This window comes from Mastacembelus armatus, chromosome 17 (genome assembly GCF_900324485.2).
Source record: "Mastacembelus armatus chromosome 17, fMasArm1.2, whole genome shotgun sequence".
Taxonomy (NCBI): domain Eukaryota; kingdom Metazoa; phylum Chordata; class Actinopteri; order Synbranchiformes; family Mastacembelidae; genus Mastacembelus; species Mastacembelus armatus.
Genome location: NC_046649.1, coordinates 1,203,339 through 1,230,290, shown reverse-complemented (window position 1 = coordinate 1,230,290; position 26,952 = coordinate 1,203,339). Strand labels below are relative to the sequence as shown.

At 42.2% G+C, this 26,952-nt stretch overlaps 1 protein-coding gene across 2 annotated transcripts in view; it reads right to left on the bottom strand.

Annotated features, from left to right (window-relative positions):
* Nucleotides 1-15,394, bottom strand: part of fam110b (family with sequence similarity 110 member B) — a 48,990-nt gene extending 33,596 nt beyond the window's left edge. For both annotated transcript variants that reach the window (XM_026312698.1, XM_026312699.1), the window contains exon 1: nt 15,288-15,394. The gene's annotated coding sequence lies outside the window, so the exon portion shown is untranslated. The remainder of the gene's footprint in view (nt 1-15,287) is intronic.
* Between the last annotated feature and the right edge of the window lie 11,558 nt (nt 15,395-26,952).

Below are 26,952 nucleotides of genomic sequence, written 5' to 3'. Positions count from 1 at the left end.
ACAGAGACAAATAGTTTAGCTTGTCCTCAGAGTAAAAACACTGATTTTAACTCAAATGAGGATCGTTTGGCTCCTCATTGTTTTGTATTGTGCTGCACTAATTCGTCCCATCTACATTGACTGAAAGGCTCATTATGCGCGGCTTTGTCTGGACGTTCAGTGCGTCTTTTGTGTTCTCAGGTAAATCATGACTATTCATCCTCAGACACACCCTCTTGGCCTTTTCTGGACAAAAAGTGTCTTAGAAAATTTAAATCAGTGTATTGTTTACTGTGAATGTGTGAACAAGATGACATTCACAGCACTCTGAAGTAAACACTTTAGCCTACAACATGCTGGTCTCCAAAGTCTTGTGAACCAATGTTCTGTTTGTGTTTATGGTCTTATTTCAGTGAGTAAAAAATTGTAGTTTTTCACTAGCCATGCATAAACACTTTTTTCTCAAAAACACAATACTGTATAAACTTGCTGCTCACATATTATTGTAGCCAATTTTGTGCTGATTACAGTGTTATTAGACTTTAGACATTAATATGTTTAAAAAACACTGAAAAAAGCACAAATGTCAGGGCATGTCAAAATTTGTCCAGGCCCCAAAAACCCCCTCAGACCCCAGAGGGTTAAACACGCTGCCACCTACAACACCACCACAGACCTCCAGGAGTACACAGAGACTGTCACTACCTACATACTGTCACTACTTACATCTCCACTGATGTGCACTGATGATATAATGGACACCAAGACCTATCCTGCCGCATCAGAGAGGCTAAGAGGCAGTACTCCAGGATGATAGCCCGTCGTTTCAAAAACAGCAGAGACACCCAGAGCCTGTGGCAGGGAATACAGACCATTACAGACTGCAAGCCCCCACCGCAGACCTGCGACAGTACCAGCTCCCTACTGAATGAGCTGAACAACTTCTGCTCACTTTAAGGCACAAAACAACATCCCTGTGCAGAACACCCCACCCCACTGGAGACCTGGTGTTGACACTGTCCCTGGACAGCATAAAGAAATCATTCAGCAAGATCAACACACAAAGCTCCCAGCCCTGCCAAATTCCTGGTTGTGTGTTGAGAGACTGCGGAGAGGGACTCACGGGGATTAGAGGTCAGAGTTTGTGTGTGCAGTCCGGAGAAGAGTCCAGAGACAGTTGAGTTACAGCTGCATCTTTGGGAATTATGGACAGATCAGCAATGATCAGACAAAACCACATCAATCACAGTGACATTTGAAATGTTAACACCTTTAGTGATGACAAGGTCCAGAGTGTCGGCTCACTAACATGCTGACTAAGGCTGTAGGTTTCAAGGAAAGCAGAAAGTTCTCTGGCATTTCTGTCACAGACCTTATCCACGTGTACATTTAAATCACCTGTAATAACTAAACTCTGTGAAGACGACTGAAAAGCATTGTTGTGTATTATCCCAGAAATCTAAGGCCATGTGTAGGCTGAATATATATCCTGTGTGCATGTTATTGAAGACATGTCCATATAAAGGCCATATTAGAGAATGGAGCTAAAAGCAGGAAATGACCAAAATAATCTAAGGGAACAGGTGTGATCAATGGCATGCATGTAAGACCTCAATGGCATGCACGTAAAACCAAGTATGGACACGACTGAGACTTGCCTAAAATAAGTACGAGATAGTAAATGTATACCACAACTAAATAAAGAATGGAGAATAGGGGAAGCCCGTCCATCTATAGGGGACAGTGATGGGTGAGGCATGGTCCCCTAGCATCTTAAAAAAAACGAATGAGGGGAGAGCGAGACACAGGTATGTCTAAAAATGGGAAACTAATAGTGGTAAACCTGGGTGACCATAAAATGAAAGAAGGTGGTCCAAGGGGTGGAAACCATCCCTCTGACCACAAGTATAAAGGCAGAGAGCTTGGGAGAACACAGTTAGTATACCCTGGGATAACTCACCTTGTCTGTACTGTGTTCTGTGAATAAACACCTGTGCACTTGGATTCAGTTGTTTCTCTTCTGTTTGTAATCCTATTGGAGAGGACTGCCAACTATACTTAAGAAGTTTGACACAGTTATAGTCTAGTCAGATTGGAATCTTCGCTAAAACATCAAGGTCATCCAAACATGACAGCATCTCTGTAAAATCATCAATAAAATTTTGGCAACATTGGTGAGGTTTGTAAATGATTATGTAGAGAACAGAGGGAGATCATTTTAAAAGATACATACTTGAATGATGAAAGCTCCCCAAATGACAGCCTATAGCCTACAGTATATTCTATATATATATATATATATATATATATATATATATATATATATATATAACATAAAACCAAAATAAATGAACCGTGAAAGGTGAAGTCATATTTTTGTCAGTGCAAATTTTTTTTTTTTTTTTTAAATTAAATTAAAACTTTTTCTGTGCGTTTTACTTATCAGCCTTTTTAGAGCCTGGATTCTAGACCATGGTGTATATGTTCTGTCTCTGCAGCCAGCCTGGCTTAATAGGCCACAGACTCTGGTCCTCGAGATCTACTGCCCTGCTTACTTTCCAGCTCTCTTTACCCTACCCACTGTTGATTAACTAGATCAGATGTGTTCAGCCAATCAGAAACTGGAAGGGCAGGGATAGTTAAAACATAAGCAGGACAGTAGATCTCAAGGACCAGGGTTTGGTGACCCCTGATTTAGGCTTATGTATGGCTTTTCTCTGCAGCAAAACTACACGTTAAAAGTTTTTGTAAAGTGTGTAGAGCTGCTCTTCCACATTTCTACTACATTCTAGATAAAGCTGTAAAAAAAAATATTTCCATCTTGGCACTGCACACACAGCAAACCACTTTTAGTGGCTTTAGGAACTAAAGGGTTTTTTTAAGGCTTTTCCAGTGAAATACAAATATAAAATTACATGATAGACTGGCAATCTGTTCAGGGTGTACCCTTTCCTCTCATCCAATATCAGCTGGGATCAGCTAGAAAATGGGTGGAGGCATAGATGAAAGCGCTTGTATTGCATTTTTTGAGCTTTTAACATGTTGGATAATGGCTGACAAAAGAAACAGGACCAAAAGTAAATGCTGCTGGATGTCAACTAACAATAAGGCCTAATGTAGCAAGCATAGCTGCCAGTGCTGCAATTTGAGAGTTTTTTATGTTAGTAGGAGGGTACCTTTTCGAGTGAGGAAAAGGTTTGTTGTTTTGTCATTCTTGTCTTTGTCAACAAAGCGACCTGCATATTTTCGAATGGATGTCGTACTGGTGTTTAGCCCAAACCATTCCCAAATCACATTTGTGTGACCTCTAGTCAGCACAATTTTGTTGTCCTGTGCAGTGTCTTGAGTCACCTTACAATCGCTTATTTTTTTGTTTCCAACAGCTTTTCCCTCGTGTTGGTCGTACACATCTTCTATGCAACTCAGTTGCATGACTGTGTAGGATGACTGTGAAGCAAATTGCACAGATGCAGAACAGACACATTTATCAATTGAAAAGTATGCCTCAGTTTATCATCACCATCAATTAAATTTTTATTGTGATAACAGACATAATAGATATGTTCTGCGTAAACTAAGCAAGTGTTTTGACACTTTCCCTCTACTTTCCCACTTTTTCCCTCTACCCCTTTTTGAAAAGCGCCTAGATTAAATACTGGGGCATACATCAATCCAAGGTGTGCCAATGGAATTCTTGAAAAAAAATCTCATGTGGTTCAAATTTTGGTTTCACAAATCCCAGTCAGATTATGAATGGGACTTAAAAAAATAAAAACTTGACAGCTGAACAATGGCAGTCATAGATGTAGTTATATTATCTGGTCTTTCTGAAAACATGAAATCTGCTCAGACTTGTTTATTTTCATGACAGCCAATAACATTGTCAAACCAATAATGCTATCACCATAAACACAGCACAGTAGACTGATGATGCACTTGATCTATTCTATTTAGATGAATGAAAAGATGATTTACAATGAGTAGTGTCTTGTTGGAATGACAAACCTGCATAATTGGCTCATATGAGACAAACTGACCAATTCCAATAGACATTTGTGTCCTCGTTTCATTACACTTAAATTTTCAAAAGAACATCAAATTCTGGAGAATAGCATGATTCTACATGCTAGATGCACACAGGTAGACTTACCACAAGAACAGTTCCTGGAATTCCACATGGCTATCAAGCACTTGATAACTTGGCGAAGGAGAAAACATGCAATCACAGTACACATTGTTGCCCATGGCAACAGTACATCCACAGACTCACAAGAAGCTAAAAGTTACATATGGCATGCAAAATGTATCAGCAGACATGAGAGTCTGTGAAGCCAGATGCCACGAAAGTGATGAAATAAAATGCGAATTGAAAGACTAATCTTCAGAAATCCAAGATAAATGCATTTTAAATATTTTAAAGAAGAAGTGGGGAAGGAAGAAGACCTTGTTCAGGTAAGAAGCACAAGTGTTAAGCTGATGTCTCCCTGAGCTAATGGGTTTACCAGAGATCCACAGGTCACTTCTTAAAGATTTATACTGCTGTCTTAATCACCGTATTAGAGGGCAGGTTTTATTTTTATAAACTCCAGTCAAGTAATGACATGTTCAGAATCAAACAGGCTCAATAAACACGTTCAAAACCATGTTATAAGTATTGTAATATGGATGTCTACTCCACATTTCTTGATTGGCATTAGTTTTTGGTCTGATGCTTCTTCTTTTTAACCAGGAAAACAGAGAGGCCTCTTTACTAAAAAGGATGAGGGAGAAAGAAAAATAGGCTGTAAGAAGCAGTCTGATAGTTAGGTCCATGGTGTGTTTCCGGCCTGTGTGACAATATCAGGAATGTGAGGGGAAGCAGTGCCAAGATGGACACTAATCCATGAAAGGCACAAACAAAGAAAAAAGAAAGTTATTACTGTAAACATTTTTGAAATGTTCAGTTTCAGAATTGTGCATGACCTGTATATTCTTAAGTATGTTCAAGAGCTAGACAGATTCCTCACAAATAAATAGTGTGATCGTCTGCTCAGTTAGAGGGTGACAATGTTTGCATGTCCAAAGAATAATGGCGTGGAAAAAAAATTTTTTACAGTCATGTGTCCTCACCTTTAATACAGGCCCAGATTAATAACTATTCTGAAATAACCCACACATCACTCTTTTCAGCACTGTAGCCAGGCTGACAAAAGGTCACAGCTCTGTTGAGCCCAGTGTTCCCTTGGCTCTCAGCAGTGATGACTTTATGAGTTTCTTTACAAATAAAATCACAACTATTAGAAATAAAATTCAGTAGATGCTTACTATACCTGCAATAAATGAATCTTCTACTACAGTAGCTCTTGAATCATCTGTAAGACCTCAGTTATGTTTAGACTGCTTCTCTCCCATAGATCTCTCTGAATTCAGTAGTTGCTTCATCTAAATCATCAACGTGTCTCTTAGACCCCATCCCGACTAGACTACTTAAAAGACACCCTGCCATTAATTAACTCATCTTTATTAGACTTGGTAATTTTATCTCTAGCATCAGGCTACGTACCACAGGCCTTTAAGACTGCACTAAAGCCTAGTCTTGATCCAGGAGTCTTGGCTAATCCTAGACCAATCCAACCTACCATTTATTTCTAAAATCCTTAAAAAGTGAAAGTGACTTTGTGGCCAAGTATGGTGACCCATACTCAGAATTGTGCTCTGCAAAAGTACTCTGCATTTAACGCACCCAAACACAGTGGGTAGCCATTGCTGCGACACCTGGGGAGCAGTTGGGGGTTCAGTACCTTGCTCAAGGGTCTCACCTCAGTCACGATATTGAAGGTGCAGAGGTGGAGAGAGCATTGGCCGGTCCTGAGACTCGAACCTGCAACTTCTGGGTTACAAGTCCGACTCCCTATCCATGACTGTCCCCCTAAATGTGTAAAAGCTGTTGCTAAGCAACTATCAAACCACTTAGAGTTACTCAACTTTTTTGATCCACAAGGGAAATTGCTTGATCACAATAGCTCAGTTACATAGAAAACACTCGATAGCAAAATAAGATAAATAGTAATAGATAAAAATAAAATAAATGTAATACAATATTATAAGCACAAAGGTATAATATTTAACTCCACAAGGAAAAATAGAAGTATATAAATATATATACATATATATACACACACGCGCACACACACACTATACATACATGTATAACAAGTGGGATGAGTGAATAACATGCCATAACAAACACGAACAAGATGGAATTATCTGTTGCAAAGGTGTGAGTTGTTTTACAGATGGATTGAAAACGGTACAAATGAAGGCCTATACTGTTCACTGTAGCAGTGGAGCTGGATAAGTCTGCTGGAGAATGAGCTCCACTGCCCCTCCATAGTGTGGTGAAGAGGGTGTGAAGGATTGTCCATGATGGAAAGCAATTTGTCCAGTGTCCTCCTTACTCACTGGATCAAAGTCACTGCTGATAACACGTCCAGCCATCTGGATCAGTTTGTTAATGCTACTGATGTTCCTTTTACCACAGCTGTTCCCCCAAAAGACCACAGCAAAGTACAGGGCGCTTGCAACCACAGGTGGTAGAAAATCTCCAGCATCTTGCTTCACACATTAAAGGACCTCATCACAGTCTATTTATGCCGTTCTTGTACATAGCATTGCTATTGTCCTACCAGTCCAGCCTGCTGTTCAAGTGGATTCCCAGGTACTTGTAGTGGTCGACTACTTCCACCTCCTGGCCCTGGATGGTGATGGCTCCACTGGTGTCCACTTCCTCCTCAAGTCTAGGATGAGCTCCTCGTCTTGCCCACGTTCAGGAGCACAAAGTCTCCAATCAATGTCCTGTACTCCGACTTCTGTCCATCTCTAATATACCCAACCACTGCAGAGTTGTCAGAGAACTTCTGCAGGTGGCAGAATCCAGAGCTCTACTAGAAATCTGGGGTGTACAGAGTGAACAGCAGTGGAGGCAGGACCGCCCCCTGTCATGTCCCGACATTATTGATCACAGTATCTAACAGGGAGTCCCCCCAGCTGCACAAACTGGGGGGACACATGGGAGGAGCTGACACCTATCCTTAGCAGCTCCTCACTCATCAGAAAGGGTTGAATGGTGTTAAAGGCACTGGAGAAATCAAAGAACATGATCCTCACAATGCCCTTACCACCATCTAGGTAAAAGGGAGCACATTGCAGCAGGTAGATGACGGTGTCGACCACGGCAGCATGAGGCTGATACGCAAATTTAAGCGGGTCCAGGGCAGGGACTACCAGGGGTCCTGATAGGGGTCCTATTTCCCACAGACCGCACATTCCACATGATGACAAATGGGACAGCGAGTTTGAATTTCCTCCTTCGCTCTCATCTTCGCCCTAGCTCTGCATCCATGCCGACATCTCCTTCGGAGTTCAGTGTGGATCTCAGGCCTTGCACCAGGCAGCACTGGGGATCTGAACAGTGGTAACATCTGATCTTGTGTGTACACAAACAAGGAGCCACTCTGCTCAGCACTACAGCCAAACACAAAAAGGCTCGAAAGAAACAGAAAAAAACCACATAAAAAATTTTAAAATTCCCTAGTTTAGTTCAATGTGTAAAAGCTAAAGTTGGAAAAGTAAAGAAAAAAGACGAAAAAGAACTCAAGGTAAAAACACACAGAAATTAACAATTTGAAGATTTTCAATCGGGATTTAGAGCACATCATAGTAAACAAACAACACTGTTACAAGTCACCAATGATCTTATCTTAGCCTCAGATAATGGACTCATCTCTGTACTTGTCCACTTTTTGTTTAGAAAAGACATCTGGAGGAAGGCGTGTCTGATCATGAATAATCATGTGATTTACAGTATTGTTCAAAATAATAGCAGTACAATGTGACTAACCACAATAATCCAGGTTTTTAGTATATTTTTTATTGCTACATGGCAAACAAGTTACCAGTTGGTGCAGTAGATTCTCACAAAACTAACAAGACCCAGCATTCATGATATGCACGCTCTTAAGGCTGTGCAATTGAGGAATTAGTTGAAAGGGTTGTATTAAAAAAAATAGCAGTGTGGCATTCAATCAGTGAGGTCATCAATTTTGTGAAAAAACAGGTGTGAATCAGGTGGCCCCTATTTAAGGATGAAGCCAGCACTTGTTGAACATGCATTTGAAAGCCTGAGGAAAATGGGTCGTTCAAGACATTGTTCAGAAGAACAACGTACTTTGATTAAAAAGTTGATTGGAGAGGGGAAAACCTATAAAGAGGTGCAAAAAATTATAGGCTGTTCAGCTAAAATTATCTCCAATGCCTTAAAATGGAGGGCAAAACCAGAGAGAAGAAAACGGAAGACAACCATCAAAATGGATGGAAGAATAACCAGAGTGACAAAGGCTCTGCCAATGATCAGCTCCAGGATGATCAAAGACAGTCTGGAGTTACCTGTAAGTACTGTGACAGTTAGAAGATGTCTGTGTGAAGCTAATCTATTTTCAAGAATCCCCCGCGAAGTCCCTCTGTTAAAAAAAAAAGGCATGTGCAGAAGAGGTTACAATTTGCCAAAGAACACATCAACTGGCCTAAAGAGAAATGGAGGAACATTTTGTGGATTGATGAGAGTAAAATTGTTCTTTTTGGGTCCAAGGGCCATAGACAGTTTGTGAGATGACCCCCAAACTCTGAATTCAAGCCACAGTACACAGTGAAGACAGTGAAGCATGGTGGTGCAAGCATCATGATATGGGCATGTTTCTCCTACTATGTTGTTGGGCCTATTTATCGCATACCAGGGTTCATGGATCAGTTTGCATATGTCAAAATACTTGAAGAGGTCATGTTGCCTTATGCTGAAGAGGACATGCCCTTGAAATGGTTGTTTCAACAAGACAATGACCCCAAACACACTAGTAAACGAGCAAAGTCTTGGTTCCAAACCAACAAAATTAATGTTATGGAGTGGCCAGCCCAATCCCCGGACCTTAATCCAATCGAGAACTTGTGGGGTGATATCAAAAATGCTGTTTCTGAAGCAAAACCAAGAAATGTAAATGAATTGTGGAATGTTGTTAAAGAATCATGGAGTGGAATAACAGCTGAAAGGTGCCACAAATTGGTTAACTCCATGCCACACAGATGTGAAGCAGTTATAAAAAACTGTGGTCATACGACTAAATATTAGTTTAGTGATTCACAGGATTGCTAAATCCTAGAAACAAAAACATTTGTACAAAATAGTTTTGAGTTTGTACAGTCAACGGCAGACACTGCTATTTTTTTGAACACACCCCTTTCAACTAATTGCCCAATTGCACAGCCTTAAGAACATGAATATCATGAATGCTGGGTCTTGTTTGTTTTCTGAGAATCTACTGCACCCCCTACTTGTTTGCCATGTAGCAATAAAAAAATATACTAAAAACCTGGATTATTCTGGTTAGTCATATTGTACTGCTATTATTTTGAACAATACTGTATCTTAGAAGACAAAGACCAGCACAAAGACCCGCATAATGAGCCTTTCAGTCGGGAATGTGGCTGAGAGGGAATTAGTGCAATACAATACAATGTAGATACAAACATTCGTTATCTGAGTCACATTTTTCCTTTAAGGACAAAGTGAACTCTTCATCGCTGTCTGAAACATACCACATAACGTGCCATATTCGAAATGCACAGGAAAAGTGAATGAATTCTACGATGACGCTTGACGTTTTATGTCATGTCTCGGGGGCGTGTACAGAACTACTGTACCAGGCTCACCTCAGCTTATTTCCATATTACCAGTGCGCTCAGTGCGAGGCGGCATCACATTAGCTATAATGAGGTGTGTTGTTTATTGTTGCTATCCACTCACCCCAACTGGTTGAGGCAGATGGCTGCCCAAACTGAGCCCAGTTGTGCTGGAGGTTTTTTCTTCTGTTAAAGGGAGTTTTTCCTCTCCACTGTCGCCAAGTGCTTGCTCTTAAGGGATTTGTTGGGTTTTTTTGATTTTGTAAAGTGCCTTGAGATGAATTGAACTGAATTGAATTGATTGATTTATTATATATATACATTTTATTTACTTGAAATACAGTTGTATAATGTACTATGTTTGCCATGTTCATTTTTTAAAGAAAATATATCTAAATCAAAATAAACCTTACGTCTTTACATGTCACTTGGGAATAAAGAGGAAACTTTAAGCTTGACTGAAATAGCTCTGTACTGTTTTATATTAAATGCTGCATGGAAAATGTCACCTTAATTCAATTCAATTCAATTCAATACAAAAAACAATTTATCCCCAGGGGGCAATGTAAGGCAAGCAGAGTAGCCATAAACATCTGTACATCTAGATGTTTAGATGGAGTGAGATGGGCTAGCATCAGAGCAAATAACTGTTGTGATAATGATAAATGGAATTAGTCCGTTAGTGGATCACTGTATAAAGTGACTTCTTTTCCTTTTGGCTGCTCCCTTCAGGGGTTGCCACAGCAAATCATCTGCCTCCATTTAACCCTGTCCTCTGTATCCTCCACACCAACTATCCTCATGTCCTCCTTCACTACATCCAAGAACCTCCTCTTTGGTCTTCCTCTAGGCCTCCTACCTGGCAGCTCGAACATTAGCATCCTTTTACCAATGTATTCACTGTCCCTCCTGTGAACCATCTCAATCTGGCTTCCCTGGATTTTTCTCCGAAACATCTAACATGAGCTGTACCTTTGATGTACTCATTCCTGAACCTGTCCATCCTCGTCACTCCCAGAGAGAACCTCAACATCTTCAGCTCTGCTACCTCCAGCTCTGCCTCCTGTCTTTTTCTCAGTGCCACTGTCTCTAAACCATACAACATTGCTGGTCTCACCACTGTCTTGTACACCTTTCCTTTCATTCTTGCTGACACTCTTCTGACCTCACTCTGACCTCTCTAGATTTTCCTCCAACTACTCCCTGCTTTCACTACAGATGACAATGTAGGTACACGGAGATTCCTGTCTAACCTCATCTGTCAGCCTCTCCATCACCACAGCAAACAAGAAGGTGCTCAAAGCCAATCCTTGGTGCAGTCCCACCTCCACCTTGAACTTTTCCAAATCTACAAAGACATAATGCAGCTCCTTCTGGCCTTCTCTGTACTTCTCCATCAGCATTCTCAAAGCAAATATTGCATCTGTGGTACTCTTTCTTGGCATGAAACCATATTGCTGCTCACAAATGCTCACTTCTGACCTCAGCCTACTCTAATCGCACTACTGGTTACAAAAAAATAAATAAAAAAAACGCAATTAGATAAAGGTGGGAAGACAAAGCCATGTTGACATCTAGTCCGGGAACCCCTCTCACCTCCCTGTCTCACAGTAGTCATACAACAGACAACTGTATTTTTCAGTTTTCTGCAATTTTATAGACAAATTCATTCATCTAATCAATAATCAACACATTCATCCATAAGAGTAAGTTAACCGGTTAACTATCATTTTCTTGGGCACTTGGCCTTATTTTTAGTAAGTGCTTTTGTATTAAATATGCATCTTCTAACACTGCCTTAGAAAAATTAATTAAAATATTCTGAGCAAACTAGCTTGGAGACTGAAAAAGATTTGTTCACATGAAGATGAGTTTATGGTGATTAACTGCACATAAATCATGTTGGCACTGTAATTATTTCATGCTTGTTATTTTTGTATTGTTTTGTATTATTTAACAAACACAAACACCAAATATGACCAACACAATATTAGATAATTTAAAAATGTATGGGCCTATATGGCCTAAATTAGGTGATGTATGAATTGATATGAAAAACAATTTAATTTCAGTACTTCAATCACAGTGGTATATTGCCTGATTTGTTGAACGTCCAGCCTTCTAAACATGTAATAATTATTATGACAACTTAACACTGACAAATAAGTCTGGTGTAAGGTCGAAGTCTTCATTAAGAAAATGCTCTGTGAGACTCTGCTGTCCAGCTTGACCACATGGTTGTAAAATATGTATGAAAGGGCATGTTGTACTGGTTATCCAGTATATTAATCATAGCCATAAACCAAGGCTTGTACTGAGGGGCAGCATATCTTTCGCTATGAATTATTTTATTGCCTGAGTAATTTCCACGTTATTTTGAATTATGTTCATTTGGAGTTGTACTTTCAAACATTTTGGTCAATGATCCCTGTCAGGTGGTATTTGGCTTATTGGACACACTGGTGGTCAGCAGTTTTTTGATGCAGGTTAGTATTGTTGCCCTGTGAGGTAGGTGTTATCAAGGCAGGTTCTGCACAATACCTGATGCTGTGCTTTTTTTCTTTTGGGCAGTTTTTGCCTTTATTTGATAAGGGAAGACATGCAGGTTATATATGACGACCGGCTCGGGAGTCGAACCGGCTTACCAGAACCACTTTCTGTATCAACATATATATATTTAATAGAGCTACCTTTAAAACATTAAGTACAAGAGAAGAGATTGGAAAATAATCAATGCAACAATAAAGCTCCCATTTGTTCCTGGTTTGTCAGCTACACTAACAGTGAAACTGATCAATGAAATCAACACAAACACACCTATCATTAATGTGGTTGCAGTTTGGGTGATTAAAACTTTGACCAGTCAGAGTGAGGCTGGGCATTACTGTTCAATGCTACCTCAGAAACAAAGTTTCCCGCTACAGAAAGGGCTACAATTTTTTTTAAATAGTATCAAAACACACACATTTTTGTCTTATTACTGAATAAGAGTTTTGATATTTCTTTTTTTTTTTTTTGGATTGACATTGGTAGCTGTAGTGGGCTGTAAGACCAGACTGAGACAAGGGTATACCTTCCTATACCTTCTATTTATAGGGAAGGTTGGTGACAAATGTCACAGTCATGCAGTCCTCACTTGGAGACCCTCTTCATAAACTGCAAACCATTTTATTCTCCATGAGAATATATCTCGTTCACTCTGGTCGGAGTTTGCATTCCACCTCAGGTCTGCATCACTGAAGTGACACAACAGCTGGCTGAGCAGGTAACAAATGTGGAGAAACAACACCCAGATTGCCTGTTCCTCATTCTGGTTGATTTTAACAGAGAAAACTTCACCCACAAACTTCCCAAATACAGACAGCACATTAAATGTCCCATGAGGGACACGAACACACTAGACCACTGTTACACAGTTTGAAAGGACACTTATCGCTCTGTTCCCCGTGCTGCTTTAGGACACTCAGATCACTGTCTGCTTCATCTCATCCCGACCTACAGGCAGAAGCTAAAATCCTCTAAGCCTGTGGTAAGGACTGTGAAAAAATAGACAGTGGAGTCAAAGCTGGAGTTACAGGCCTGCTTTGACTGCACAGATGGGAAAGTATTTGAAGCTGCAGCCACAAACCTCAATGAACTCACTGTACATCAGTTTTTGTGAGGATGTGTGTACAGACCAAGATCTTCTGTGCAATAAACCATGGTTCACACCCAAACTGCAGGAAAATGCACTAGGCCAAAGAGGAGACCTACAGAAGAGGGGACTGGGCCCTGTTCAAACAGTCTAGAAATAAGCTGACAAGGGAGATCAGGGTAGCTAAGAAGAGCTACAGTGAGAGGATAAAAAATAACTTATCTGCCAGAGACTGTGCCAGTCTGGAGAGGGCTGCAGCACATTACCAACTACAGAAGACCATCGCCCCACCCTGAGAAATCTTAGACTGGCAGACAATGTGAACAGCTTCTATTGCAGGTTTGAAAAGTCCCTTCACACCACTCACCCATGTGAATGGACTGCCTGCGTGCCATCATTCCAGTCTTCAAGAAGCCCTCCATCAAAGGATTAAATGATGACAGCGCTGTGGCCCTGACGTCTGCGGTCATGAAATCCTTTGAAAGACTGGTGTAGAGCCACCTGAAGGACATCACAGGCCCCCTACTGAACCCCCCACAGTTTCCCTCCAGGCTAACAGCTTGGTGGGTGATGCTGTCATAGGACTGCATTACATCCTGCATTGTCTTGTCTCCCAAGGGGCATCCGCAAGGATCCTGTTTGTGGACTTCAGCTCAGCACCATCATCCCTGAAATCCTCCACTACAAGCTCACTCATCTTACAGTACCCGCCTCCACCTGTCAATGGATCACCACCTTCCTGACTGACAGGAGACAGCAGGTGATGCTGGAGAGCATCACATCGAGAACTTGGACCATCAGCACTGGCGCTCCCCAGGTGGTGGGTTCTCCCACCACTGCATTTTTTTTTTAGGGACAGAAACATTTTGTTGGAGTATGCTTCCCTATTTGGATGCATTCCCCCTCAACATCTTAATCTAACCCTACCCACCACAGAGAGCTTTGTTTGAAACACAGTTTCAATAGAGAACAAACAAATCCTGACAGGAGAACTGAATTTGACACAATAGTGGCAGCAAAACAAAACTCTTCTGTGGCTGATGTTTTATAAACTTTAAAAACACTGAAGGATGGTTGAATGGTTTGTTGCTGTGACATAATGTTGGTCAGTAATAGTTGGAATCTCTAAGCTCTATGATTTCAATTGGACTGAAGGACCACAGCTCCTCCAATTAGTGGGATTTCACTGCTGTATTAAAAACATACCAAACCACTAAAACCCAGTATGCACTTAAAGTAACACATGATGATGATAACATGTCAATACAGATACCATTTTGGTATTAAAACCACTATAACATATTGGTACAAATAGTGAAACCTTTTAATAATAGACTCAGCCTTTGTTACAACCAAATCCAAATCTGCCACGTCACGAATAAAAGTAGGATGCACATTGGATTGTATGAACGGAGAGCGGACACAAAAGTCACTACTTACATCACGGCTGAAAATCAGAATACTGTTACAATCAATTGTTACAACACATCCGAATCATGCAGTGCCCCGTTGAAAAGAGCAGGGCGTACATGCTTTAGAAGAAGCAGAACATAAGCAGGTTACACACAAACTACACCTGCGTGCGTATATGCCACGGTGGTGGTGCAATGCAATGCACAGCCTCCCACATACAAGACTCCAGCAGCACAACCATGTATCACATCACGTCTGTGTTACTGAGCTGGAAGCTAGCTCTGTCACAATACACCAACAACTCCAGCTACTCTTTACATTACACACGACCACCACTAGCACGGCCCTTTTAGCGGAACGGACCGTTGAATACATTTGCTTTAGCTACTGCCTGTCTGACAGTATGCCGAACAATAACCGTATTTTCGACTGAAATTGAAATAGAAAGGAACAGGTCCTGCGTACGTCAAGTGTCAACAACGTTTCGACCATTAAAAACATGTCGGGCAAACAGGTCAGTATCACAGCTATGCTAGTTAGCAGCCCTTACCTGGTTAAAGAGCTCCAGAAAACAAAGGATGCTGCTGCGGCTTGTCCCCGTTAGCTCGGTACGTCTTTTCGTCCTGACAGCATCCTGTTCCTAACCAGCAGCTCCACCGTGCCTGTACGCCCTCACATCCGCTACGACTATTCAGAATAACAGCTGCTAACTCCATGCTTGTTTCTAATGGCTCTAACTCATGTTAATATGGGAAGATGTGAATTGATTAACATAACGGAAAGAAACCTTAACCTTCTTTCCCATGTGACAGAAGAAGGGAAATGAGATTGATTTCAGCCAAGTATAATTAATTAATACCACTGCGTCCCTTGTTGTTCTTTGTTTCAAGCGCCTACAGCTGTACTGTGTACTCCCAATAAAAGCTGTGCACCGTCACTAAAAAAAATCTTTCAATTTTAAGCTTTAAACAAGTTCCAAAATATATGCGAAATGTTTGTATCTCCACCCGCAATGCACCGAATTAAATATACCCTATTTTTATACTTTTTATAGTATGCAGTGACTGTTTCCTAAGAGTAAATGGAATACTGCTTTGGCTTTTATTTTGAAGGTTGAAATCCCATGTCACTGTTACTGCTGACAATCTTGCCGCAGCTGCTAGCAGCTCAGTCCCTGCAATGACACATAGATGCGGCTCAACGGGAGAGCAGACGGGGGCTGACTGGATATATTAATAATGATATAATAATGAAATAATGATATAGTAAAAGAAGGTCTATCCTTTTCTATATCCAGGTCAGCCTTTGTATGATTTTTTTATTTGAGTCTATCTAATTCAGTTCTCCCCCATGAATATGAATGGGGTGGTCCTTTCATTAAAGGGCCAGTACGTGGCTTTTTCTTTAACAGCTGCCAGACTATATGGACAGCTTCCATTGATCACAACAAAGAAGAGAAATTTTTCCATTCTGAAGTGATCAAGGGCTAAATCTTAAACTTTTATGGTAACACTATGCAACAACTTTACAACGCATATACTAAGTAATGTTTAATGAATTTACAATGCCTTAAGACATGACTTAATGCAGGATGCATCATGAATTCCTGTGACTATTAACAAAAATCAAGTCACTATTGTGTTCTGTAATTTTTCATTTATTTATGTAGCACTCCCTACCTGTTTTATAACAGTTTAGTGGGGAGCAGCTCCAGGTTAAAAAAAATGAATGCCAAAGAGATATTGTATTAGGGCCCCTCTGATGTCACTGAATGAAATACTTGGAAAGTTACTCAGAATAAAATCTGTTCGCACACGTACACTGGTCCAGACTAACTTCTTTGTGTGTCACAACAGCACGGTGAATGAGAGGTTAGCACCATTGCCTCACAGCAAGAAGGTCCCAGGTTTGAAACCCGGCCTTTCCGTGTGGAGTTTGCATGTTTTCCCCGTGCTTGCGTGGATTCCAAAAACATGTATGTCAGGTTGATTGGTGACTCTAAATTGCTCATAGGAGTGAGAGGTTGTTTCTATGTGGCCCTGTGATGGACTGGTGACCTACAATGCCGTTCACCCAAAAGAGAGCTAGGCTCCAGGAATAGGTGGGTATAGATGGACCTCTGTGTCAAATCTAAGTAGAAGTAGAATTAAGGCCTTGTATACATATGTAAAAAGCTGCTTGATGATTATAAATAAAGAGTAAGTTGCAAATGAGTAGTGTGTAAAAAGGTTGCTTATGAAAAGCTGCTAATAATGAATGTATACTATTGCTCGTAATGTGTAAAAATTGGTAAGGTATAAACTATAAAGTTTAAAATAACTAATGAATAGTAAAGTGGGTGTGTTGGAAAGTGTAAAATATAATTGATGAAATAGATAACGAAGAAGAACGGTGGAATTAATTATGTTAAAACACCTGACCAGACGACGGAAAATTCAACAGTGCATGAGAAGATGGCACAGAATAACATCAGGAGGCACACAATGGCCTATGGATGGGACCTTTGAATTGGTATACTGTGATAGAGTGGAGACAGAGTTGAGAAATAAGGATAAAAAAAAATGATAATAGAGGCACCAGAAGAAAAGACTGAAAAATGAAGAACAGAGAGAAATATTGAGTTATTTCAAAATGGAAGGAGCACAAAAGCAGATAGTAAAGCCTGAACTGGAGGCAGAGAAAATTAAGCCCACAGCACCAGAAGCAGAAGCCCAACCACCGCACGAGGCCCGGAGGAAAGTTAGACAATGTCCACTGACTGTAGAAACAGAAATGGAGGGTAGTATAGAAGGAACTTTTACTGTTGAGTTAAGAGAAAAAGAAGAATGCATGACAGAAGAATATACACACACACACGAGAGAAATGGAGAGTGGGAGATCAAGTTACTCCACTGCACTTAAATAGATCTACAGAAGCAGGACATGACACTTCCTCAGAGCTGCCAGACCTGGGAAAGAAGACAATAAGTAGAAAAGTTACATCACATATGTATCCAGATCTAAATAAAATAGACATTAAAGAAACACGTCCATTAATGGATCTGAGCAGAACAGGAGTGTGAAACAGAGAGAAACAGACGGCAACATGGGGCCTATTGGAAACCAGAGAACCCTTTCTCCAACAAATATCAGAAATCAGCTGAACAACTTAGAGATTCTATAGACAACCACAGACAGAAGAGTCTGGAGAAAGAGAATGAGTGGGATAAAATAATTAAACAGGGAACCCAACAAAGTAAAAGAAGAGGTTCCATGGACATAGAGGAAGCAGCCCGTTACATTGATGAACTTCAAGAGATAGTGCAGCGGGAAATGAGAGAAGCAGAGCAGAGGGAAAACAGCCAACAGAGAATTCCTCACACAAAGAAAGCACCACAAAACTTCAGCGTACACATCAAAGGTGACATTCAGCCAGCAAGAGGAGAAGTCACTAGACCCATGATTCTGAGAAGTGGGAAAAGGATAAAATTCCCAGCAGAGACAGGAAACTCAAATTCAGAAGAAGAGGAGGAAGAGGACCAGGAGTTGGAAGTGAGAGAAGGAACTTCGTACATGGCACCATTATTACAAAAAGGACCCAATCAAGCAGCCAGATATGTACCATGGAGTTTCATGGATATGGTGGGATTGACAAATCGCTTACCAGCCCTGACAGATGGAGCAGACAAATGGATCACAGCTTTTGAAGAAAACACAGGAGGAATAACGCCGGCTATGGGAGACATCAAGGCTCTGCTGATGCAAATAGTAGGAAAACAAACTACTATGGAAATCCTGACAGAGGGAGGCACGATAGCAGTGGTCCAAGACAATCGTTATGATGGAGTACCATTTGGAAATTACAGATCAGAAGTATGGCGGGCGCTATGAGAAAAATACCCATCTAAGATGGATCCCTCAAAGCTGGAAAAAGACATTGAAAGATGAAGAAAGTCCAACTCAATTTCTTCATGGATTCCAGAGGAAATGGAAGGATGAAACAGGAAGTGAATGGAATGTAAATTAAACAACTAAATCTCTTTTCAAGCTGATGGTGAAGAAAGACATGCCAGAAGATGTAAGAAAGAAACTAGACAGTGTGGTTGGATTAATTAAAATGGACTGGCCAATGTTCTCTGAACACATTGTGCTTTATGTGGAAGCACACAGAGCAGAAAAAAAGAAACAACTAAAATGTTAGCTGGTAAGCTAAAACAACTCCAGATAGGAGAACTGACAAAGCAGAAAAAAGAGAGAAAAAGTGAAGACACAGGCATCAGTGACTGTTGCAGTACCAGCACTTAAACAAGAACCGAAACCTGCAACCACCTGTACCACCTGCCACACAGCATCCATCATATGGGCCTCCAATGTCCGCACCTGTGCAACAGGCTGCTCCCGTACATGTGCGTCTTAACCAAGGAGGAAACACAAGTTATCCCCTCCAGGGTAGAGGAAGATTTAATCAAAGAGGAGGACCACCTCAGAGAGAAAGATGGAGATGGGGTCCTCCCCAAATGCAGTACCAACAGCAACAACAACAGCTTCCAGCAGGACTGCCTATACAGCATTGAGAGGAGAGATACAATGTTGGGGATGTGGACAACTAGGCCACTTACAAAGAAACTGTCCAGGGAACCCATGGATGAGAACTATGGATTCCAACAACCCATGGATGGGCCCTGCAGCACAGTGGCAATAGGGATGCCTAGAGAAGCCTAAAGGGGAAGTAATTGCACCTGTCATCACGATGCAACCACAAAGTGAACCAACCATAGGAATCACAATTCAAGATCAACAATATCAATTTATGGTGGACACAGGAGCAACATATTCATGTATTGGAAACGAAGGAGCTGAACTTCCCCTATCTACTTCAAAGATTTGAAATGTTGGCCTCTCTGGGAAAACCCAAGTAATACCTATGACAGAACCGGTTCCAATGAAGGTTGCAGGAAAAACTGTCTATGCTCCACTCCTCTATTCAGAAAACACACCAATAAATCTGTTAGGAAGAGATATCCTATGCTCACTGAAAGCAAAAATACTGTGTACACCAGAGGGAGTTTCTTCCCAGAAGACGGTCAGAGCACTATGATGTCACTGATCGAACCCATAATGGATCAAGACACGGCAGACAAGACAGAAGAAGCACAAGTATACTGGATGAAAATAACACCGCAATATTCATTCCTAAAGCAAAAATGGGAAACTGTAATGATGTGTGTTTTTTGGACGTCCTTTTTCCTTTACTTTGAAAGGATCATGCAGGATCTGGTTTTGGTTGATTTTGGTTCACTTTACTTTGACCTGATTTCTTTGTTTTCACCTGTACCTTGTTTTGTCCCTCACTTTATATTCTTTTGTTCAGTCACTGTGTCTTTGCCAGGTTGTCTCACATCATCTCGTGATTCTGCTGAGAAAGCCCGTTTTGAGACTAATGTCCGTGGTTTGAGTTTTTTTTTTTTTTGACTTACCTGCCTGCCTTAAGCTTGTTTTCTTTCAGTGCCTGGATTTTCGATCATGGACTACTTTTAGTTTTCTCCGGTTTAAGTTAAGTTGTTTCTGGTTTTTTCTGTGAGTATTTTTCACCATGTCTTGTGTGTTTTTCTAGTTCCTCTTATGTTCAGGTTTTTGTGTCTAGCTGCCCTGTTCTTGTTCACTCCCTTAGTTCAAGTGTTCTTGCCTGTCTTGTTCATGTTCATGTGATTCCCCTGCATTCTCGGTGTTCTTTGTTCATGCCCGGTCCTCTGTGTTCTCTATTGGTGTCTAAATCCCCTGTCTTGTCCCTGAACCCTTACAGACCTGTGTGACCCCAGTGTGTGTGTGGCCCAGATCCTTTGCCTTTGCTCTTCTGTTTGTATCTGTCCAGTTTTCTGTATTTTTGTTTCCGTAGTTTAGTTCTTGTTTAATTTCCTGCCCTAGTTCTCCTGTGTCTTGTTTTTCAAGTTTTGTTTAATAAAGCCTGATTTCTCTGAACCTGGAGTACCAGAGTGGGCGTCATTATTGGTCCGATACTTCTGATAACCCTGATTCGTGACAGAAACTTGGAAATTGTTCATAACTCATTACCATGAAAAGGCACGAGAGCCAACTCTCCCACTCCACTGCACCATGTTGTATGACAAAAATGGGATGGATTGATGAATCACACAACCTCAGCCATTCAGTATGATTACATCATATTGGAACCTCAAGGAGCTGCAGCAATAGTTACACTCCCGAATGAGCTAAAAGCATGGTTCCAAGTCCCAGAATCAGCACCTCATGTCACATTGCTCCTAGCAGAAGGCTATGAATCTCAAAACTTGGGACCGATGATAAAAGAGGCCTTAGTCAGTTCATCCAAATTTCACCAGATAAACATTTCATTAGAATCACTAGTAAGCAGGCAGATGGGGTAATAGCAGAAAAAGTAAGATTCATTTACAAAGTAAGTAAGCCGGGAGACATAGTCCCTCCAGCGTGTCCTGGGTCTTCCATGGGGCCTCCTCCCGGTGGGACATGCCTGGAACACCTCCCCAGGGAGGCACCCAGGAGGCATCCAAAACAGATGCCCGAGCCACCTCAACTGACTCCTCTTGATGTGGAGGAGCAACAGCTTTACTCTGAGCTCCTCCCGGGTGACTGAGCTCTTCACCCTATCTTTAAGGGAGCGCCCGGCCACCCTGTGGAGGAAGCTCATTTCAGCCACTTGGATCCATGATCTTGTCCTTGACCCAAAGCTTGACCCAAAGCTCATGACCATAGGTGAGAGTAGGAACATAGATTGATTGGTAAATCGAGAGCTTCACCTTCCGGCTTAGCGCCTTCTTCACCACAATGGACCAGTACACCGATCGTGTTACTGCTGCCGATGCCCCGATTTGTCTGTAAATCTCACGTTCTGTCCTTCCCTCACTCGTGAACAAGTCCCCGAGAAACTTAAACTCCTCCACCTGAGGCAGGATCTCTCCCCTGGCCTGGAGATGGCAAGCCACCTTTTTCCGGTTGAGTACCATGGCCTCGGACTTGGAGGTGCTGATTCTCATCCCAGCCGCTTCACACTCGGTTGCAAACCACCCCAGCGCATGCTGGAGACCCTGGCTCGATGGAGCCAACAGGACAACATCATCTGCAAAAAGCAGAGATGATTTCCTGTGGTCCCCGAACTGGACTCCTTCCGGCCCCTGGCTGCGCCTAGAAATTCTATCCATAAAAGTAATGAACAGAACCGGTGACAAAGGGCAGCACTGCCGGAGTCCAACATGCACTGGGAACAGGTCTGGCTTACTACCGGCAATGCAAACCAAGCTCCTGCTCCGTTTGTACAGAGACCGGATAGCCCTCAGCAAAGGGCCCCGGACCCCATACTCCTGGAGCACCTCCCACAGGATGTCGCGAGGGACCCGGTCGAATGCCTTCTCCAAGTCCACAAAGCACATGTGAACTGAAAAAAAGGAAGATTGTTATGCAAAATTAATATAATAATGCTACTAGTTCTCTGGAAAACTCAGACAGCTTCGTAAAGCCAAAGGAGATGCCTACAGAAGTGGTGATCGGGTCTTGTATAATCAGGCCAGGAACACACTGAATAAGGAGATCAGAGCAGCTAAGAGGAGCTACTCCAAAAAGCTGGAAAACCAGTTTACAGCTAACGACTCTGCTTCAGTGTGGAGAGGCCTGAGGACAATAACCAACTATAGGACTCCATCCTCCTCCTCAATAGGCAATCAAACGCTGGTGAACGATCTGAATGAGTTTTATTGCAGATTTGAATCACCCCCCACCCGCTCTGATTGTCCTCCAGAGCAACCATTAACACCTCCATCCATCAACCCCCTCTCCCCCGCTCTGATACTTCAGACCAGTGTGGACGATGTGTGTCGGCTCTTCAGGAAGCAGAAGAGAAGGAAAGCACCAGGACCAGATGGGGTTTCACCATCATGCCTCAGAACCTGTGCTGACCAGCTGGCTCCCATCTTCTCTCTGATCTTCAACAGATCACTGGAGCTGTGTGAAGTCCCTGCATGCTTCAAACGCTCCACCATCATTCCCATCCCCAAGAAGCCAAAAATCACAGGACTCAACGACTACAGACCAGTGGCTCTGACATCCGTGGTCATGAAGTCCTTTGAAAGACTGGTGTTGGCCCATCTGAAGAACGTCACTGGACCCTTCCTGGACCCCCTGCAGTTTGCCTACCGATCCAATCGGTCCGTGGATGATGCAGTCAATATGGGGCTGCACTACATCCTGCAACATCTGGACAAACCAGGGACTTATGTAAGGATTCTGTTTGTGGACTTCAGCTCAGCATTCAACACCATCATCCCATCACTCCTCCAGAATAAACTCTCCCAGCTCTCTGTTCCTGACTCCACCTGTCAGTGGATTACAAGCTTCCTGACGGATAGGCAACAGCTAGTGAGGATGGGGAAATTTACTTCTGGCTCCCGCATCACCAGCACCGGCGCCCCCCAGGGGTGTGTTCTCTCCCCACTGCTCTTCTCCCTCTACACAAACGACTGCACCTCCTGTGACTCCTCTGTGAAACTCCTGAAGTTTGCAGATGACACCACTGTCATTGGTCTCATCCAGGACGGTGAAGAGTCTGCATACAGACAGGAGGTGGAGCAGCTGGCTCGCTGGTGCAGTCACAACAACTTGGAGCTAAACACGCTCAAAACAGTGGAGATGGTTGTGGACTTCAGGAGAAATGCCCCCACCCACCCCCCTCTCACCATTATGAACAGCACTGTGGCACTAGTGGAGTCATTCAGGTTCCTGGGCACCACCATCTCTCAGGACCTGAAGTGGAACTTCCACATCGACTCCATCACGAAGAAGGCCCAGCAGAGGTTGTACTTCCTGCGCCAGCTGAAGAAGTTCAACCTTCCACAGACGCTGCTGACCCAGTTCTACTCAGCGGTCATCGAGTCGGTCCTGTGCTCCTCCATCACTGTCTGGTTTAGTTCTGCCTCTAAATCAGACATCCGAAGACTTCAGAGGACAGTCCGGACCGCTGAGAAGATCATCGGTGTTACCCTACCCACCCTCCAAGTCCTGTTCACCTCCAGAGTGAGAAAAAGAGCTCGGAAAATCACTCTGGATGCCACCCACCCGAGTCACCACCTCTTCCAGCTCTTACCGTCTGGCCGGCGCTTCAGAGCTCCAAACATCAAGACAGCCCGGCACAAAGGAAGCTTCTTCCCTCAGGCCATCCAACTCTTAAACTCGTAGCTCTCCACCATTCCCTTCCACCACCTGCACTATGACACTTGCACCTTCTTGCTCTTTGCACACCAATTAGTTCCCCTTTCATCCTGTTTCTCAGGTTATCTGTGCATTTTTCTCTTAGTCTTTTAGTTTTTTGTAGCATTTCTGTAGCATTTATGTTTACTGTTTGACCCTTTGTAGCATTTGTATTTATGTCTGTTTGCACTGGAGTACCCCCCCCCCCCCCTGTACCAAAACAAATTCCTTGTGTGTGTGTGTGTGCACACTCACTTGGCAATAAAGCTCATTCTGATTCTGATTCTGATTCTAACAGAAGAACATGAAAAATTGCTAAAACAGGTCTCACGACAAGTATGGTCAACACACAAAACGGATGTAGGATTAGTGAGATCAGTAACTTCTCTCCAATTCCAAATAAAAATAGGAGCAAGATTACCACATAAAAAGCAATATCCCCTAAAGCAGGATGCGATAGAAGGAATAAAACCAATTATTGATGGGTTATTAGAAGCAGGAATGTTAATCATAACTAAAAGTGCATGCAACACTCCAATCTTTCCAATAAGAAAACCAACTTCAAATGATTATAGGTTAGTGCATGATTTAAGAGCAATTAATGCTATAGTTGCTGAAGAAAATCCTGTAGTCCCTGATCCACATACATTGTTGTCCAACATTCCTCCAAGGGCAAAGTGGTATACGGTGGTTGACCTGTGCTCTGCATTTTTTAGTGTGCCTGTTTATCCAAATTCACAGTATTTGTTTGCATTTACATATCAAGAACAACAGTATATCTATCAAAGATTACCCCAAGGGTTTGTGCACTCCCCCTCAATATTTAATCAAGTGCTAGCAGAAGACCTCCAGCTTTTGGACATTCAGTCCACTACACTCATGTATGTTGATGACATCTTGATTTGCTCAGATAGCAAAGAGCAGTGTGAAAAAGACTCCATTGCAGTCTTAAAGGCACTGGCAGCTGGAGGACACAAAGTCAGTAAAAGTAAACTGCAATTCTGCCAACAAACAGTTGAATATTTAGGACGCCAACTAAGCGGTGGAAAAAGACATATTGCACCCAGTCAAGTGGAAGCAATAACCAAGGCCCCAAAGCGGTGGGCCAAATGTTGTCCTTTCTGGGGATGGCTGGCTACAGTAGACCCTGGATCTGTGATTATGCAATTAAAGCAGCCCCACTGAGAAACATGATACGTGCAGCTGGACAAACAAATCGTTCAACTCCACTGCAATGGACTGAAGAGGCTGAAGAAGCATTCCAAGTCCTGAAAAGGGAAGCAAACCATTTCATTTGTATGTGGCTGAACGACAAGGCTATGCCTGTGCTGTATTAATGCAGGATTCCCTTACAGGGAAGCAACCTATAGCTTATTATAGTACAAAGTTGGATAACATAGAAGAAGGACTGCCATCCTGCTATCAGGGTTTAGCAGCTGCAGCATTTGCTTACAAAAAACCATCAGTTTTGACAATTGTACACGTCCCACCAATTGCATGCATTACTCACGAGTCCACGGTTTGTAGTCACTGAAGCCAGACGGACAGGCTATGCTGTCTGGAAAAGAAATAACAGAATAAATAAATCTGGCAACAAGAATGGTACTGCCAAATGAGGAAGTCCTCATGATTGTATTCAGGAAACTGATAAATTTATGCAGGTATGTGAAAATCTGCATAATCAACCCATCCCTTCAGAGCTAACTTTGTTTGTGGATGGATCATGCATAAGGGATGAAGCAGGTACCCATGCAGGTTATGGTGTTGTTCAGCTGAAATCAGAAGGCACACGTGTTACAGTACAATCAATGAGCTTAGATCAGCCATGCTCAGCTCAATTAGCTGAAATAAAAGCTCTCACTGCAGCCTGTCAGATGGCAGCAGGAAAAACAGCCACTATCTATACAGATAGTGCATATGGGTATGGAGTGTGTCACATCCATGCCAGTATATGGAAACATCGAGGCTTCTTCCGTGCAGATAGCACACCTGTTGTGCATGGTGAAGCAGTGGCACAATTGATTCAAACTATGCAGCTACCTAAAGAATTAGCCATAGTAAAGTGTCCAGCACATCAAACAAACAGCTCTTTAATAGCAAAAGGAAATAACCTAGCTGACAAAGTAGCAAAAGAAGCAACCAAAAGTGTAATACAAGCTCCAATTTTGTATGAAGAAGACGCAGCACCTATAACTAGTTTGACCTCACTAATAGAAGCTCAAAACTCAGTACCTGAGGCAGAAAAGAGACTATGGGTCCAAAGGGGGGCCATCAGAACAGCCACTCCCACGAAGGGTTGTGGAGAAGTAGCCATGGTCACTTTGTATTACCTTTAGTTTTGTTGCCATTTGCTATTAGAAAGATGCATGAACCAGATCATTGTTCCCGAGCCCAGGTGTTGAAAAAAGTCGTGTGGTGGTCACCCTACATGACACCAATTGTTGACAGGGAGCTAGCTTTGTGTCAGCACTGCCCAAAGTACAATGTGAGGAAAATGTTCACTTACTCAATAGCTCATATACCTGTGCCTGAAGGACCATTTAGGCATTTGATAATGGACTATGTTGATATGATAGATCGAGTCAGGAATAAAAGGTATCTTTTTGTGGTTGTGTGCAGATTTAGCAGATGGATAGAAGTGTGTCCAACTACTAGGCCTGATCATAAGGCAGCAGCCAGGTTTTTGTGTACGGAAGTCTTTCCTAGGTTTGGGATGCCAGATACCATCTTATCGGATAATGGTCCTCACTTTGTGTCAGGAGTAATGCAAGAAATGTTTAAAACCCTAGGTGTCAAACAGAAGTTTGGATGTGTGTATCACCCACAGTCACAGGGATCAGTGGAGCGTGCTCATGGTGCACTTAAAGCTAAAATATGTAAAATCATAGTTGATAGTGGAAGATTAACATGGGTGGATTCAGTGCCTTTAGCACTAATGCACATGCGCTCTCAAACTAACAAACTAACTCACCTAACCCCGTGTGAAATGCTTACGTGACGTC